We start from the raw sequence: 17523 nt of genomic DNA on the forward strand, positions 1-17523 counted from the left end.
AAGAGGGTGGGGAGGATTAAAAATAGGACTATATATATATATATATATATATATTTTTTTTTTTTTTTTTTGAGACAGAGTTTTGCTCTTGTTACCCAGGCTGGAGTGCAATGGTGCGATCTCGGCTCACCGCAACCTCCGCCTCCTGAGTTCAGGCAATTCTCCTGCCTCAGCCTCCCGAGTAGCTGGGATTACAGGCATGCGCCACAATGCCCAGCTAATTTTTTGTATTTTTAGTAGAGACGGGGTTTCACCATGCTGACCAGGATGGTCTCGATCTCTTGACCTCGTGATCCACCCGCCTCGGCCTCCCAAAGTGCTGGGATTATAGGCATGAGCCACCGCGCCCGGCAGGACTATATTTTTTAAATATCTGGCTGACCTTACTGGTTTCTTTCTCCTCTCTTTGGTCGTCTCTGGGGCTCTCATGTGAACCCGCTTCAACTGCTGAGGCCAAATCTGCTCTATGTGTCACCCAGGGAGTCCCAGCTAAGAGTCCAAATGGGTGAAATGCAAAACGTGAAGTTGGAAGGGGTCAGAATGCTAATCTGACCTCAGGCTCCTTAAGAGAAGTTAACCAGCTTTTTAAAATCTTTATTTATTTATTTAAGAGACAGTGCCTTGCTATATTGCCCAAGCTGAACTTGAATTCTGGGCTCAAGTGAGCCTCTTGCTTCAGCTTTCTGAGAAGCTGGGACTATGGAAATGTGCCACTGCCCTTAGCTGGAACCAGCTTTTGAGGCACGCTTTGCCTTTGAAGAATCTAGGATGAAGTTCCTCTTGCTTGAGGAAGCAGAGGGCCTCTAGAGGCTTTGACTATGCTGCTTTCTAACCCATGAGCCTGCTGTTTCCAGAAGGGACAGCCTATTAGTCTGTTCTCACACTGCTATAAAGAAATGCCTGACACTGGGCAATTTATAAAGAAGAGGTTTAATTGGCTCATGGTTCCACAGGCTGTACAGAAAGCATGATGCTGGCATCCGCTGGGCTTAAGGGGAGGACTCAGGAAACTTACATTTATGGTGGAAGGCAAAAGGGGAACAAGCACCTCACAAGGCTGGAGTAGGAGGAAAAGAGAAGTGGGGAGAGGTGCTATATACTTTTTTTTTTTTTTTTAGACAGTCTCACTGCTGCCCAGCCTGGAGTGCAGTGGCACAATCTCGGCTCACTACAACCTCTGCCTCCTGGGTTCAAGTGATTCTCCTGCCTCAGCCTCCCAGGTAGCTGGGATTATAGGCATGTACCACTATGCCTGGCTAATTTTTGTATTTTTAGTAGAGATAGAGTTTTGCCATGTTGGCCAGGCTGGTCTCAAACTCTAAACCTCAGGTGATCCACTGGCCTTGACCTCCCAAAGTGCTGGGATTATAGGTGTGAGCCACCGTGCCTGGCCGGCGCCATACATTTTTAAACAACCAGATCTTGTGAGAACTCACCATCATCAGAAGAGAACCAAAGGGACGGTGCTAAACCATTCATGATGGATCTAACCCCAAGATCCCATCACCTCCCACCAGACCCCATCTCCAACACTGGGGATTACAATTCAACATGAGATCTGAGTGGGGGTACAGATCCATACCAGATAGCAAAGTGCCTTTCGACAGGCAGAGCCCTTTCATTACCTCCAGAAAGTAATATAAATGGAGGGATTTCCCCTCTGGGGTCCCCTTCCTCCCTCTCTCCCTCCCTCTCTCTCTCTCTCTCTCTCTCTCTCTCTCTCGGAAGCTTTCTCTCTTCCTCTCCTTTTTCTCTTTCTTAAATAAATCACTTTCTGCAAAATAATAATAATAATATAAATGGAAATTCAGGCATATATGTGTCTCAGAAGCCAAGGGGATATGTAAAAATGCGAAATTTGAGAACACCTGAAAACTATGACTTTTTTTAAAATACCTTCTGCAGATCTAAATTCCCATCGATAGTTTGCTCCAAAAATAACTGCATCTGGTATCTTAGAGGTGTGAAGGCCTAGAAGAAAAGGGAAGTGGGGACGAGAAAGGAATTGTTATCCTCTTGATTTTATGAGTAAAATACAAAACCTTCAAAGAAAGATACACTTTCGTAATTAAAAAAAAAATCATTTTGTCAATATTCACTTCTTGGGAGGAGGAGAAGAGAACCTGAGGCTATAGCGGAGACAGCTGATACAGTCCCATCAGTAACTGGAGCCCACATGGCAGTAATTCCCAGCTTAAGGAAGGAGAACCTGCATCCTTAACCTCCACTTGAGTGTCAACAATCAAGAAAGCCCCCTTTTTCCTCTGCTTCTCTTCCAGAGAATTCTGAAGACCGCTTCAGTTAACAGGAAACGGGATGGTTTCCAACAGGACCACGGGTGGAAAAGGAAGAGCTACATGGTGCGCATAATTTCAGGGGTCCTTGAGGACTGAGCACAACCTAAGTTGGAGGCAACAGTAGTAGTAGCCTTGGCAGCATCAGTAACGATCGTACCCCAGTGTAGAGCTCCCTATCTCTGCGCTAGGTATTTGCATCACTTCATTCAATCCTAACAAACCGCCTAGATTATTCCCAATGAGAAATGAGGAGAAGCTGAGTCTCAATTGAGACGTTAAATGGCAGGCGAGTTGCAAAACCATTCTGTTGGACCCACTCGTAGAACCACTCAGGCAGCTTCTGGCTTGGGATTCCCATGCGGCATTCACTCCAGAAACGGTCCTGTCCAGGCTGGAATCGCCTTACATCCCGCGTAGCGAACAGCCTTCAGTCGGCTCTCAGCGGAACTTTCCTCTCCGCGGCGCTTGTTCCCGTCCGTGCGGTCGGGCGCGCGGGCCGGGAGGGGGACACTTTCTGGCGCGGACCGCGAGCGGAGGCTGGTGAGCGCCGCCGCCGGTGGAGACCGACGCTTGGCCAGAGCCAGCCCGCGGCGCCCGGGCCTGGCCGGCTGCTTCCCGCCTCAGCCGCCGCCCCCGCCCCCGCCGCCGCAGACTCTGCCTTGGCGGGCACAGCGGAACGTGAGGTTCCTCAGCCCTGCGCGGTCCGGCGCGGCCCGGAGTCGCGGCGCAGGAGGTGAGAGCCGGTGCCGGTCCCTCGCTCCCGGCCAGGGCCGCAGGGTCCCGCAACAATGGGGACCGACTGGGGACGCGGCCTGGGCTCCTGGCATGCAGTGGCTGTGGGCAGCTAGATGGACCCAGCGGCCTGGGCCTTCGGGGCACGGGGTCCAACCCGGGAAACTCCAGTGGCCGGAGGCTTGGCTGGGGTCTTGGGCCTCGACCTGGGGCCTCAGTGGTTTGATATTTGAGGATTTCGTAGCCGGGGAAGGGAGTCATAGGGACACGGGGACTTAACTGTGGTCGCTGTGCTTTCATGGCGCTGGATGCTGCCGGCCGGGTGGATGACCAGAGCGCGGTGTCGGGTAGGGGAAGTATTTGGATTTTTAGGGGCCTCTGTGTGTCTAATCCCTAAGGCGCATCTGGATTGCGTCTCCCCGACCCCCTCGTTCTGGGAATTTGGCAGATAGGGGTCGGGTTGGGGTAGAAGAGGCATTGAGAGTTTAGCTTCTCTGAGGTAACTGGTGATTAGTTCCTGGAAAGGCAGGAGCTCTGCTCGGCACAGGAGAGTTAAGCAGAGAGCTGGATCCTCCGGGGCTCTGATGCACCCTGACGAGGAGTGGTTCTCAGACAAGGAACTTATCACAGAGTGAGTAGTGACACACGGTGAGTAGTGCTAGCTGTCTTGTCTTTAGGGTGAGGCCGGTGGGAGTTGTGGTTTGGGGAGTGTAGAGGAGAGTTGATAGTCGACTGAGATTGGATAATCAGCTTTATGTGGGCCATGGTGGTGGCAGCCTGAGGAGATGAACAAGGAAACTTTGCAAAGTGGGCTTCCTGATGGAGAATGACCTCTTACTGCGTGGGAGCGGGTGACTCAGATCTGTTAGGATTCCCGTTGCTTGCTAGGGAATGTGGCTGACTATATTGGTGGCCGAACATTGAGGTGGATGCAACTGGAAGGGTTATGTGAGGTTAGATGAGTTTGTTCCCATGTAGAGGACAGTGTGGACCTTTCTTACTCCAAGTCAGAGTGGTGGCTGTCATTGACAACATTTTAAGTAAGGAAATTTCTCTATGGTATTTGGATCCAAAGCTTTTCTCTGTTCAATTTTTTCTTTCTTCCGTTGTTTTTGAATTGTGACTCATACTTTCTTTTCAGCACTGTGGCTATTGTTTGTAATGATAGACAAACTTAGACTTCATCATACATGTAAGTTCCAGGCATTTTCAGTCCAATTCTTATAAATCTAAATTAATTTAAAAGCTTGTTTTCACTAATTTGTGTGCCATTGTTTAATGTATGCAACACTAAAGAAGGATACAGTAACCCTAACATTTTTGTTATTAAATGCTCTTTCCATCCTTAAATCCTTGAAATTTTGTTTTCTCATACTGCTATGAAGTGAGTACGTTAAATCTGTTCAATCTTAGTGACTCTCATTTCAGCATCCTTGTTTACTCTCACAGGACATTATCTTCACTAGAAGTATTATCCATCTTCAATGAACTTGGCATGTACACTGTCTCCCTGTGACAATCTGTATCATTGAAAGACAGTGTGCAAACTCCAACTCTGAGGGTTGCAGCTGTGGGCCAGAGCTCTGTATGTATTATTCAGGCAAAAGTTGTTGTGTTATCTGTAGGTGAGATATTAAAGGGAACACTACATGAACAAAAACAGTATCGGAATCATTGTACCTTCTGAGTTTAGAGTGGCAGGAAGTATAGCCTAACTGGAGTCTAGTAAAAATTTTCAAGTGTGATGTTAGGTAATTCTGTTTGTAGTTGGACTGATGGTTCTCATTATTGTAAACATTATTTTTTTTCCTTGTTTTAAATGATTATTTTTCTTCAGTAGTATTCTTTCTCTCTTGGCTGAGGGTGTGGTGGCTAACACCTGTAATCCCAGCACTTCGGGAGGCCGAGGCAGGTGGATCACATGAGATCAGGAGTTCAAGCCTGCATGGTGAAACCCTGTCTCTACTAAAAATACAAAAATTAGTTCGGCGTGGTGGCATATGCCTGTAGTCCCAGCTACTCGGGAGGCTGAGGGAGGCACAAGAGTCACTTGAACCTGGGAAGCAGAGGTTACAGTGAGCTGTGTCACTACACTCCAGCCTGGGTGATGAAGCGAGACTCTTGACTCAAAAAAATAAAAAAAAAAATAGTATTCTTTCTCTACATTCATTCTTTCATAAACCAACATTTATTGCATTATGCCAGGCACTGCTTTGGGCACTTCCACAATGCTGATGATATTTTTAAAATTTTGTTAGTGGTAGTTCCTGGTTTAGAGGTGGCTATAGGTCTATGAAGAAAGAAGTGATTAAGATACATCAAACTTTTAATCAGTAAAACTGTTGAATAAAGTTTTTATAATGTATTAATTATAAACAATTATCTTAACATCTAATGTTAACATTAATGTGACAATTATCCTAACATTTCCATGGAATAAGTTTAGCTATCACTGTGAGTTCATTTTAGTATGGGATTATTTTTGCATTATTTTATACACCTGTTAAATTTAAGTACTCCTGTAGACAAACCACAGGTAAAACATTTTGTTTTGGTGTGTGTCTCAGTGAGCAGTGATTTATAAATACTATATGTGTTCAGGTTCCCCAGGAAGCCATCACACTCCTTCCCACTGTGGTTTTGGGAGCATGAAGGCGTTGCTTATTCCCTATGTCTGGTTCACTGTATGTAGGCTGGAAGTGTCTGCTGATCACTTGGAGTGCTGTCCCTTGGAAAAGAAGGAGTAAGATTGAGGTAAGGCTCAGTCTTTTTGAAGTCACTTGCCTCTTAATTTTTACTGCATAAAATATAATGTAAATCTGATTTTTTTTTTGCTTTATTACTCTTCATTCAAGATCTAGTAAAATGAAATTCTGCTTTTTGCTGTCTTCTCTATTTCTCTCTGTATATATCTTGGGAAAAAATAAATGAAGAAATGTAAAATCAAGGTATTTAGATTATAAATAAATTCTTCAAAATATCTCTCATTTTCCATCTGGACTATTCACTTTATCAAAGAAAATAAAAACTTGTTTATTTGTTGCCTTGGAGGCAAGGTGATTGTGTAAAGACACATTTTTGGCCACCTCTTAGTTAAATGGATCAACTTCAGAAACTCTTGGAAATAAGGCTTAGAGTTTTCTATTTCTTTAGCAAAAGTCTGAGAGAAGTGCCTAGTACAATGGGAAGAACTTGGTTTTTGGAGTCATCCTACTTTTTCTTGCTCAATTTTTGACCCTGGATAAGCTGTTAACCTCTCTGAGCTTTGGTTTTGTTTTGTTTTTCCATCTGTAAAATGGGCCTAATATAATGTTCTTTGCGGGTTGCATTGAGGCATGGAGATGAGGGTCTCGAGCTTTGAGGGTGGTCAGTGCTGGCTGTTAGTAGTAGTTTATGTGTATTATTATATAGGACCTCTAATCTTAGTAGTAGTAGTAGTAGTAGGAATGTGGCTGAGTGCTGTGGTACTGTGCAGGGTTCAGGGGCTCAGTTTCCATGTCAGGTGAGGAAGGCAACTGTCTGCACCTGCTGGTGCTCTGGACAGGTGAGGGAATTTTGAGGATGTCTTTATTCAGTGCTGGTAGGCAGGAGTCCGTACTATAAAGTCCAAGGTCATTCCTGGCAGTAGAAGGTTTTTTCCTGACAGTTTATATGGAGAAGCCAGGAGGTAACTGTTTGGCATGTTCTCGTTTGGGAACAATGGGCATTCCCATTGACAGAACACTGCTGTATACCAGGCATCATTGTGTTCTATATGGCCCCTGATCAGGACATTTCTCTAGCTTTCTTCTGCTGGCACCAGAGACCTGGCTTTGGTGTTTTTGCCAGGAATTCTCCAGATGCAGGAGAGATTCGTCATCTTCTTTAATTGGGGCTACTTTGGTAGAATCTAGCACTCTGTTCAGACATGTTTTTGATGAACAGACGGCTCACAGACTTTGTTATAGAATTGTTCAGTTTTATTTTTTCCCAATAAGAAAGGGAAAAAAAGTCCCACTAATATTCAAGAGAAAAATAAGTAGAGGCCAGAAGTGATTTGAAATAACTGGTCCTTAATCTCTTCCAGTCTTGCCTTAGTCAAATGCCCCCTCCATTCCGGTGGTGTTTAATTCCAGTTAAGAGTAAATAATATACTTCTGGCTGGGCGTGGTGGCTCACGCCTGTAATCCAAGCACTTTGGAGGCCAAGGCGGGTGGATCACCTGAGGTCGGGAGTTCAAGACCAGTCTGACCAACATGGTGAAACCCCGTCTTAAAAAAAAAAAAAAGGAAAAAGAAAAAAAAAATAATATACTTCTGGGTCTCAAACATCTAGACCCTGTCCTGTCTCTGCTTCAGCATCTCATAAGGACCTTTATGACCTTGCCCCTTTATCTTCCTTTCTAGTTTTTTCTCTGCCACAATTCTCTGGCACTTAAGGCTCAGTTATACTGAACTCCTTGAAGGTTCCAGCATTCTCAGTCTATTTCTTCTGCTTATTTCGCTCTCCATTCTACAGCTTGGCTGACTCTAAGGCTTGAACCAGGAGTTCAGGCACCACCTTCTCTTAATAAAAGGCTTCCTTGATTCCCTCCAGGTTCAGCAGAATGCCTCTCTTCTGTATGACATTACAGTCTATGCAAGCTTTTATAATCACACTGTCCTGCTAAGTTTTGGTATTTTTAAAAAATTATTTGTATTTTTTTCCTCAAATTCCTTTTTACTATGTTTTGGTATTTTTGTGTGTTTCCCATGCCTAGTTTATTATCTACTTGAAGGCAGGACCTTGTCTTGTTTATATCCCAGCACCTGACCATTTCTGGCACAGAGTAGCTACTTGGCAAATGTTTGTTGAGTGAACAAATGAATGACCTCTGCTTATGAAATAACAGGAAACCATTTGTTGTGGAGCTAGTGGTGTGATGAGAGTTCTGACTTCATGGCTGCATCTGATCCTGGCTGAAGTAGTACCTCTGCCTTTGTATTTCCAGGTAGTTAAAGGCAACACTTTGTTATGAAAATGTGTTGCTTATTCATTTTTTCATAATTTTGAGGCTGGAGGGCTATTACTTGCTTTTTTTTTTTTTTTTTTGCAAGAAAATGTCTTGCAAACATTTTGTTTGGGAGAAAATGTGACAATTCTTCATTGGTATTATCTGCTCTTCTGCAGGCCATTGACTGCTCTGAGTGCTTTGTCCTCATATGTAAAGAAGTATCTAGTTAGCTTGGGCTGCAGGGTATCCAGACAACTGCTGGTAAGCTGCCACCTGCTGGGAATGGATAATGATTGATTGATTGATTGATTGGAGACGTCTTGCTCTGTTGCCCTGGCCGGAATGCAGTGGCATGATCTAGGCTCACTGCAACCTCCACCTCCTGGGTTCAAGCTATTCTCCTGCCTCAGCCTGTCAAGTAGCTCAGACTATGAGTGCATGCCATCATGCCTGGCTAATTTTGTATTTTTAGTAGAGACAGGTTTTCTCCATGTTGGCCAGCCTCTCACCGTCCAGGGATTATAGGCTTGTGCCACCGTGCCTGGCCTGTAGGATACATTTCTATAAGTAGAATTTCTGTGTCAAATGTTATGCATGTTTAAAATTTTGTTAGATATTATTGAATTACTTTCAACAGCTTGTATCAGTTTATATTTCTCCCCTAGCACTGAACTTTATCAATATTTTTATTTATTTATTTATTTACCTAGGTATCTAGCTATACTTGCTAGAATGGGAATCAATTTATTTATTTATTTTTGTTTTAAAGACAGGGTCTGACTCTGTTTCCCAGGCTACAGTGCAGTGGCACAATCACGGCTCACTACAACCTCTGTCTCCTGGGTTCAAGTGATCTTCCCACCTCAGCCTCCTGAGTAGCTCGGATTACAGGTGCTCACCACCATGTCCGTTTTTTGTAGAGATGAAGTCTCACTATATTGCCCAGGCTGGTCTTGAACCTCTGGGCTCAAATGATCCCACTTGGCCTCCCAGAGTGTTGGGATTACGGGTGTGAGCTACCATGCCTGGCTGGGAATCAATATTTTGGATTTTTGCCAATTTGAAGCCTAGGTAACTAATTTTTATTTACATTTCCTTATTGAAGAGGATGAACATCTTTTCATGTGTTTATTTCATGTATGTATTCATTTCTTGTCCTTTGTCAACTTTTTGGCTGGTTTGTTTTGTTGATTTGTGAGAATTTTTTGACTATTAGGAATTTTAACTTTGGCTTTAATAATAATAATTATTATAGCAGCTTACATACTGAATATAGGCATGCTTTGGAGATATTGCAGGTTCAGTTCTAGACCATTGCAATAAAGCATATAGTGCAATAAAGCCCGTTAAACACATTTTTTGGTTTCCCAGTACATATATAAGTTATGTTTACAGGCTTGGCATAGTGGCTTATGCCTGTAATCCCAGTACTTTGGAAGGTAGAGGAGGGAGGATCACTTGAGGCCAGAAGTTCAAGATCAGTTTGGGCAGCATAACAAGACCCTGTCTCTACAAAAAAGTTTTTAAAAAGTATCTGAGTGTTGCAGTGTACACCTGTTTAGTCCTAGCTACTCTGGAAGCTTAGGTGGAAGAATCACTTGCCAGCCTAGGAGTTCAAGGCAGCAGTGATGCTATGATTGCACCACTGCACTCTGGCCTGGGCAACAGACCAAGATCCCATCTTAGAGGAAAAAAAAAAGTTATGTTAACACCATACTATAGTCTATTAAGAGCCTAATAGCATTATGTCTAAAAAAGCAGTGTGCATACCTTAATTTTAAAATGCTTTATTGTCAAAAAATGTTAACAGTCACCTTAGTCTTCAGGACTTGTAATCTTTTTGCTGGTTGAGAGTCTTGCCTAGACATTGATGGCTGCTGACTGATCAGGGTGGTGATTGCTGAAAGTTAGAGTAGCTGTGGCAATTTCTAAAAATAAGACAAGAGTGAAGTTTGCTGCATTGATCAGCTTTTCCTCTCATGAAAGGTATCTCTGTAGGCTGGGCGTGGTGGCTCACACCTGTAATTGCAGCACTTTGGAAGGTGGATCACCTGAGGTCAGGAGTTCAAGACCAGCCTGGCCAACATGGTGAAACCCTATCTACTAAAAATACAAAATTAGCTGGGTTTGGTGGTGTACACATGTAATCCTAGCTACTTGGGATGCAGGAGAATCCCTTGAACCTGGGCAGTGAACGTTGCAGTGAGCCAAGATGGTGCCATTGCACTCCAGCCTGGGCAACAAGAGCGAAACTCCGTCTCAAAAAAAAAAAAAGAAAGACAGATGAAGAAATCAAAATATTTTACCCCAAAATATATTTCTTTGCTGTATTTTGAAATGTGCAAAACCATCTTTTGTGGTGGAAAATTTGCATCTGTAAAAAAATCTCTATAAACACAACTAGATCTTTTCCCTTCCAGGCCCTGCCAGTCCTGAAGAGATTACCTGACAGTCTAGTACCTTTTAAAGGTCTGAATAGGAAACATTTACCATCTGTTGTCTCTAAGGGCACCACCTTCAAGACTTAATAAGAACCTTGGTCTCCACTATCCCTGGTCTTAACTCAGACACTCATTTCTTTTCTTTTCTTTTTTTTTTGAGACAGAGTCTTGCTCTGTCACCCAGGCTTGAGTGCAGTGGTGCCATCTGGGCCTACTGCAACTTCTGCCTCCCAGGTTCAAGCAATTCTGTCTCAGCCTCCCCAGTAGCTGGGAATACAGGTGCATACCACCACGCCCAGCTGTTTATTTTTTATTTTTTTTATTTTTAGTAGAGGTGGTGTTTCACCATCTGGTCAGGCTGGTCTTGAACTCCTGACCTTGTGATCCACCTTGAGGCTAGGAGGTCGAGACCCCTGTGGCCAACATGGCAAAACCCTGTCCCTAAAAATAATAAAAAAGTTAGTCAGGCATGGTGGCACACACCTTTCATTCCAGCTACTCAGAAGGCTGAGGCAAGAGAATCCCTTGAACCTTGGCCTTGGCCTCCCAAAGTGCTGGGATTACAGGCCTGAGCCACCACACCCAGCCTCTTGGTGCGATCTCTACTCGTTGCAGCCTCTGCCTCCCAGAGGCAGGTTCCTTGAACTCCCAGGTTCAAGTGATTCTCTTGCCTCAGCCTTCCAAGTGTGCGTATCTTAATTTTAAAATGCTTTATTGGGATGAAAGGTGTGTACCACCATGCCTGGCTAACTTTTGTATTTTTTTTTACAGACAGGATTTTGCCATGTTGGTCAGGGTGGTCTCGAACTCCTGGCCTCAAGTGATTCATGTACCTCAAGTGTTCTGCCTGCTTCAGCCTCCCAAAGTGCTGGGATTACAGATGTGAGCCATTTTGGCGATCCCAGACACTCCTTTGTATTGATTCCAGATTTTTAGATGATAACTCTTTCAACCAATTGCCAATCAGAAAAGTCCTTTTTTTTTTTTTTTTTTTTTTTTTAATTGAGACTGAGTCTTGCTCTGTTGCCCAGGCTGGAGTACAGTGGTGTGATCTTGGCTCACTGCAACCTCTGCCTCCTGGGTTTAAGCGATGCTCCTGCCTCAGCCTCCTGAATAGCTGGGATTACAGGTGCCCACCACTGCGCCCACCTAATTTTTATATTTTTAGTAGAGATGGGGTTTCACCATCTTGGCCAGGCTGGTCTTGATCTCCTGACCTCGTGATCCACCTGCCTCGGCCTCCCAAAGTGCTGGGATTACAGGCATGAGCCACCATGCCTGGCCCCAGAAAAATCTTTTAATCTATGATCTGTAATGCCTCTCCCCTCCCCTACTGTAGTTGTCCTACCTTTCTGGACAGAACTGATGTATACTTCACAGATATTGATTGATGTTGTATGTTTCTCTAAAATATATAAAACTGGCTGGACATGGTGCTCATGCCTGTAATCCCAGCACTTTGGGAGGCTGAGGTGGGCGGATCACCTGAGGTCAGGAGTTGGAGACCAGCATGGCCAACATGGTAAAACCTTGTCTCTACTAAAAATACAAAAATTAGCCAGGCATGGTGGTGGTGCATACATGTAATCTCAGCTACTTGGAGGCTGAGACGGGAGAATTGCTTGAACCCAGGGGAGGCAGAGATTGCAATGAGCCGAAATTGCACCTCTGCACTCCAGCCTGGGTGACAGAGCAAGACTCCATTTCCCCCCCAAAAAAAATATAAAACCAAGCTGTAACTCAGCCACCTTTGGCACATGTTAGCAGGACCTGTTGAAACCATGCCTTAGGCCATGGTCATTCTTTTTTGTCTCAAAATATATCTCTTTAAATCTTTTTTTTTTTTTTTTTTCCCAAGATGGGGTTTCCCCATGATGGCCAGGATGGTCTTGAACTCCTGACCTCAGGTGATCCACCCACCTCGGCCTCCCAAAGTGCTAGGATTACAGGTGTGAGCCACTGTGCCTGGCCTTAAATCTTTTATAGTTAGACTCATTTCATTGACAGTAATGAAACAGCATATGCCTGTATTTACCCCCAGACACAAGTACTTTACTTATGTCAGCTTCAACAATGGTGACAAGCTGAGATTAAAGTCAAATTGTTGAATGTCAGTCTCCTCCCTTAACTGAGATATTACATGGTCCCTTTTGCATTCTAGTTTCAGAATGTTACCTTTCTATATGTTCTTTCTCCCAGAAGAGATGGTCTTCATTTTTTTTTCAATCTAACCCCTTCCAATTGAATTTTTTTTAAAAAATTTTTTCTGGTGCTGTGACTCAGACCCAGTTGAATTTTATCTATTCCTGTTTCTTCTGTAACCTTGATTTATCTGTTATATCCTTTCTAAGGTCTTCCTATAGTCTTTTCTAGCCTTGATCCCCTCCCCTTTTGTGTTTTCCTATGTAAACAGTAGGACTACAATAATTTCTTTCTTTTTTTAAAAAATTATTTATTTATTTTTAGAGAAGAGGTTTCACCATATTGGCCAGGCTGATCTTGAACTCCTGACCTTGTGATCCGCCTGTGTCGGCCTCCCAAAGTGCTGGGATTACAGGCGTGAGCCACTGTGCCAGGCCATGGACCTCAGTAATTTCTTAGCTCTGTGCCTCTCATGGTAGCCTAGCCTTCTAGCCTTCTCCCTCCTATCCTCCTTTGGTTTATTTTTATCATTTTCTTATTAAGATTTACTACCATATCCTTACCAACTGGTTTTTTTTTTTTTTTTTTTTGATACAGGGTTTCACTCTTTCACCAGGCTATAGGTGCAGTGGCTTGTGGCCTCAACCTCCCAGGCACATGCTGTTGTTTTAGGTGGCTGCCACCTTGGCTGGCTAGGTTTTACTTTTTTTTATTTTATAGAGAGAGTGTATCCCTGTGTTGCCCAGGCTGGTCTAACTCCTGTCCTCAAGTGATCCTCCCACCTTGGGCTCACATAGTGCTGGGATTACAGGTGTGGGCCACCTTGCTCAGTGCCAGCCAAGTGCTTTATCTATATATTTCTTAAGCCTTTGTTGTTTGGCTTCTGGTCCTACATTCCTCCTGAGCAATATCTCTGAGGTGAGTTCCTAGTTGCTTGGACCAAAGATTCTTTTTCTGTTGTTTATTCTCCTTGTTCTGACCAACTCCCCCTTTCCCATCATCCTTTCTGGGAGGGATGGTGCACATGGTGGCATACATGTACAACTGTGGAGAGTGTAGCATCATGAACCCTCATGTATCTGTCACCCAATTTCAACAGTTATCAATACTGCCCCATTTTTTTCAATATATTTCCTAATTTTTGTTGTTGTTGGCCTTTTTTTTTTTCAGACAGGGTCTCACTCTGTTGCCTAGGCTGGTATGCAGTGGCATGGCTTGCTGCAGCCTCGACCTCCTAGCTCAAAGGATTCTCCAACCTCAACTCCCAAGTAGCTGGGACTACAAGTGCACACCATCATGCCCAGCTAATTTTTATATTTTTATAGAGATGGGGTCTCACCACATTGCCCAGGCTGGTCTCAAACTCTTGGGCTCAAGTCATCCTCCTGCCTCAGCCTCCCAAAGTGCTGGGATTACAGGGTGTAAGCCACTGCACCAGGCTGTTGTTGGCATATATATATATATATATATATATATATATATATATATATTTTTTTTTTTTTTTTTTTTTTCTTTTTTGAGATGGATTTTCGCTCTTGTTGCCCAAGCTGGAGTGCAATGGCACAATCTCGGCTCACTGCAAGCTCCACCTCCCGGGTTCAAGCAATTCTCCTGCCTCAGCCTCCCCAGTAGCTGAGATTACAGGCATGCGCCACCACTCCCAGCTAATTTTTGTATTTTTAGCAGAGACGGTTTTTTTCCATGTTGGTCAGCCTGGTCTAGAACTCCCGACCTGAAGTGATCATTCTCCTTGGCCTCCCAAGTGCTGGGATTATAGGCGTGAGCCACCACGCCCGGCCTGTTGGCATATTTTAAAGCTAGATCCTAGACGTTGACACTGAGTGTTTATCTTTAATCAATAAGAATATTCTATTTTATTTTTTTTAAACAGGGTCTTGCTCTGTTGCCCAGGCTGGAGTGCAGTGGTGCAATCCCTGCTCATTGCAACCTTCATCTGCCGAGGCTCAAGCAATCTTCCCACCTCAGCCCCAGGAGCAGCTGGGACCACAGGCACATGCCACCCTGCACAGCTAATTTTTGTATATTTTGTAGAGCAGGGTTTTGCCATGTTTCCCAGGCTGGTCTCTCAGAACATAGGATCAGAAGAAACACCCTGAATACAGCCAAAAAAAATTACTCGTATGTGAATACAGATGCAAAGATGAAAGGGGGCAAAAGAGTATTCTGGGATGAGCTAGGAATTGGAATTAACTGAAGAACTAGTCACGAATAACTGGCCCTATGTTGAAGACAAAAGAGAAGAAAGAACTGTAGGGGTGAACCCTGGATTTCCCAGGAGAGGACAGGCTAGGGTAGTTAGAAATTGGTCTGTGGGGCAGGATGATAGATGTGATTCAGGATATGCTGAATAAGACATTTCTGAAACCATCTTCTTGCAGCTGACAGGCTTTTAAATAAATCTGGATAGGACTTCAGCCTCTAGTCTAGCACTTTCACGCTTCTTGCTGAGGACACCGAGATCAGCAAAGATGATGGGCTGCAGCTCAGTCTCTGACACTAACTGCATGGCTTGAGCAAAATATACAAAATTTAGCCAAGCATGGTGGTGCAGGTTGTAATCCCAGCTACTTGGGAGGCTGAGGCAGGAGAATTGCTTGAACCCAGGAGGAGGAGGTTTCAGTGAGCCAAGATCATGCCACCTCATGCCAGCCTGGTTGACAGAGTGAGACTCTCTTAAAAAAAATTTTTTTTCATCTATAATGTTTAGCACAATTTTTTAGTTGTTTTGTTTGTTTGAGACTGGGTCTTGCTCTGTCATTCAGGCTGCAGTGCAGTGGCACGATCCTTGCTCACTACAGCCTCAAACTCCTGGGCTGAAGCGACCCCCTTCCTCAGCTTCCTGAGTGTTTAGGACTACAGGTGTGAGCCACCATGCCTGGCCCACAATTTTTTGTACTGATGGTTTTACAATAAATACTGGTTGAATAAGTGAGTGAACTAAAATAAAAATTGACTTCGTTTTAAGTAAGAACATTTATGCAAATTTTTTTTTTTTTTTTTGGATGGAGACTTGCTCTGTCACTAGGCTGGAGTGCAGTGGGGTGATCTTGGCTCACTGCAACCTTTGCCTCCCAGGTTCAAGTGATTCCCCTGCCTCAGCCTCCTCAGTAGCTGGGACTACAGGCATGCGCCACCATGCCTGGCTAATTTTTTGTATTTTAGTAGAGATGGGGTTTCACCATGTTGTCTAGGATGGTCTCATCTCCTGACCTCGAGATCCACCCACCTGGGCCTCCCAGAGTTCTGGGATTACAGGCATGAGTCATTATGCCCAGCTGCAAATGTTTTTAAAGCCAGTTGTCCTAAGGATGTGATGGTTCCATAGACAGGAATGAAGAAGGCCTCGGATATGAAATGGTATGTTAATTGTCCTAATTCAGATACAAATTCCTTGATTTCAAAATTCAAGGAGTTCTTTGCTCTCCTGGTTTACTCAAGGAAAATTTTCTGACTCTTTGGGATAAAATTATTTAGCTTCTCTGCTTCTCCAAAGCATAGCTGGTAAAAGTCTTATCATGGGATAGCTGAAGGAAATCTCTAGCATTTATTGAAAGCTAATTTATCATGTACTAAGGACTATGGTAAATGCTTTGTTGTTTTTTTTTTTACTTAATTTATAAAACAATCTTACGAGATATGTACTATTATTCTTCTCATTTTATAAATGAAGGAACCAAGATTTAGGGAAATTATGTAACTTATTTCATGTTCGGTACATAGAAAGTGGCAATGCTGGGATTCTGAACCAGACCATCTCATCCTAAAGCTTGTACTCATAACTAGTATACTGCCTTCCTGTCCAAAACATGTCTACTGCTGATTAGCTCATTGATACATTGATTTTCTAGCACTTATCCCTCATTAAATTAATTAATTAATTAATTTTTTTTGAGACGGAGTTTCACTCTTGTTGCCCAGGCTGGAGTGCAATGGTGCAATCTCTGTTCACCGCAACCTCTGCCTACCGGATTCAAGCAATTCTCCTGCCTCAGCCTCCCCAGTAGCTGGGATTAGAGGCGTGTGCCACCATGCCTGGCTAATTTTGTATTTTTAGTAGAGACGGGATTTCTCCATGTTGGTCAGGCTGGTCTAGAACTCCTGACCTCAGGTGATTCACCTGCCTCAGCCTCCCAAAGTGCTGGGATTGTAGATGTGAGCCACCACACCCAGTCTATTTTTTTAAATTTTTAATTAAAAAAAATTTTTTTTTTGAGACGGAGTCTCACTTGTCACCCAGGCTGGAGTGCAGTGGCGTGATCTTGGCTCACTACAACCTCCGCCTCCTGGGTTCAAGCTGTTCTCCAGCCTCAGCCCCAAGTAGCTGGGATTACAGGCGTGTGCCACCACACCTGGCCAATTTTTATATTTTTAGTAGAGACAGGGTTTCACCATGTTGGTCAGGCTAGTCTTGAACTCCTGACCTCGTGATTGCTTGCGTCGTCCTCCCAGAGTGCTGGGATTACAGGCATGAGCCACCACGCCTGGCCACTTATCCCTCTAAATATTTTTCATGGAATTCTTTATTCTCCCCTTTTCCCCCATTCTCCCGAAACTGTCTGCTGTTCTTCCTGATTTTGGTGAAGGGCAGGCTGTCATTTTTACAGTCACTCAGCCTTCAGCCTTATTTTTAATTCATCTCTTTCCTTCCTATGCAGAAACTTCTGTTGGGTTTTCCTTGGTGATGTCTTATGCCTGCTTTATTCTTTCTGGGTGTTTTTTTTTTTTTTGCCTTCCCCTTAACCCAGGCTTTCCAGCCTAGTCCTGACTTAGGACAACTGATTTTCCTTCCTCCATTCTCTCATCTCTGAAATCCTTCTGAAAGGACTGCCATTTACCCATCTCTCCAGCTAAAGATCCTTCCATGATTCCTGTAGCTGGGGTTCCTAAAAGCTAGGTTTCTAATAGTATCACTGTCACT

The 17523-nt window shown here is 43.9% G+C and overlaps 1 protein-coding gene across 2 annotated transcripts in view; it reads left to right on the forward strand.

Annotated features, from left to right (window-relative positions):
- The first annotated feature begins 2996 nt into the window (after window positions 1-2996).
- Window positions 2997-17523, forward strand: part of RAD54L2 (RAD54 like 2) — a 110995-nt gene continuing 96468 nt past the window's right edge. The window contains exon 1 of one of the 2 annotated variants that reach the window (XM_012460624.2): window positions 2997-3030. The gene's annotated coding sequence lies outside the window, so the exon portion shown is untranslated. Of the gene's footprint in view, window positions 3031-3271; window positions 5784-17523 lie in introns of those variants that run through there. The other variant, XM_012460623.2, reaches the window with a different exon arrangement.

This window comes from Aotus nancymaae, unplaced genomic scaffold (assembly GCF_030222135.1).
Source record: "Aotus nancymaae isolate 86718 unplaced genomic scaffold, 86718_ANA_hifiasm-v0.15.2.pri h1tg000067l, whole genome shotgun sequence".
Lineage (NCBI taxonomy): Eukaryota > Metazoa > Chordata > Mammalia > Primates > Aotidae > Aotus > Aotus nancymaae.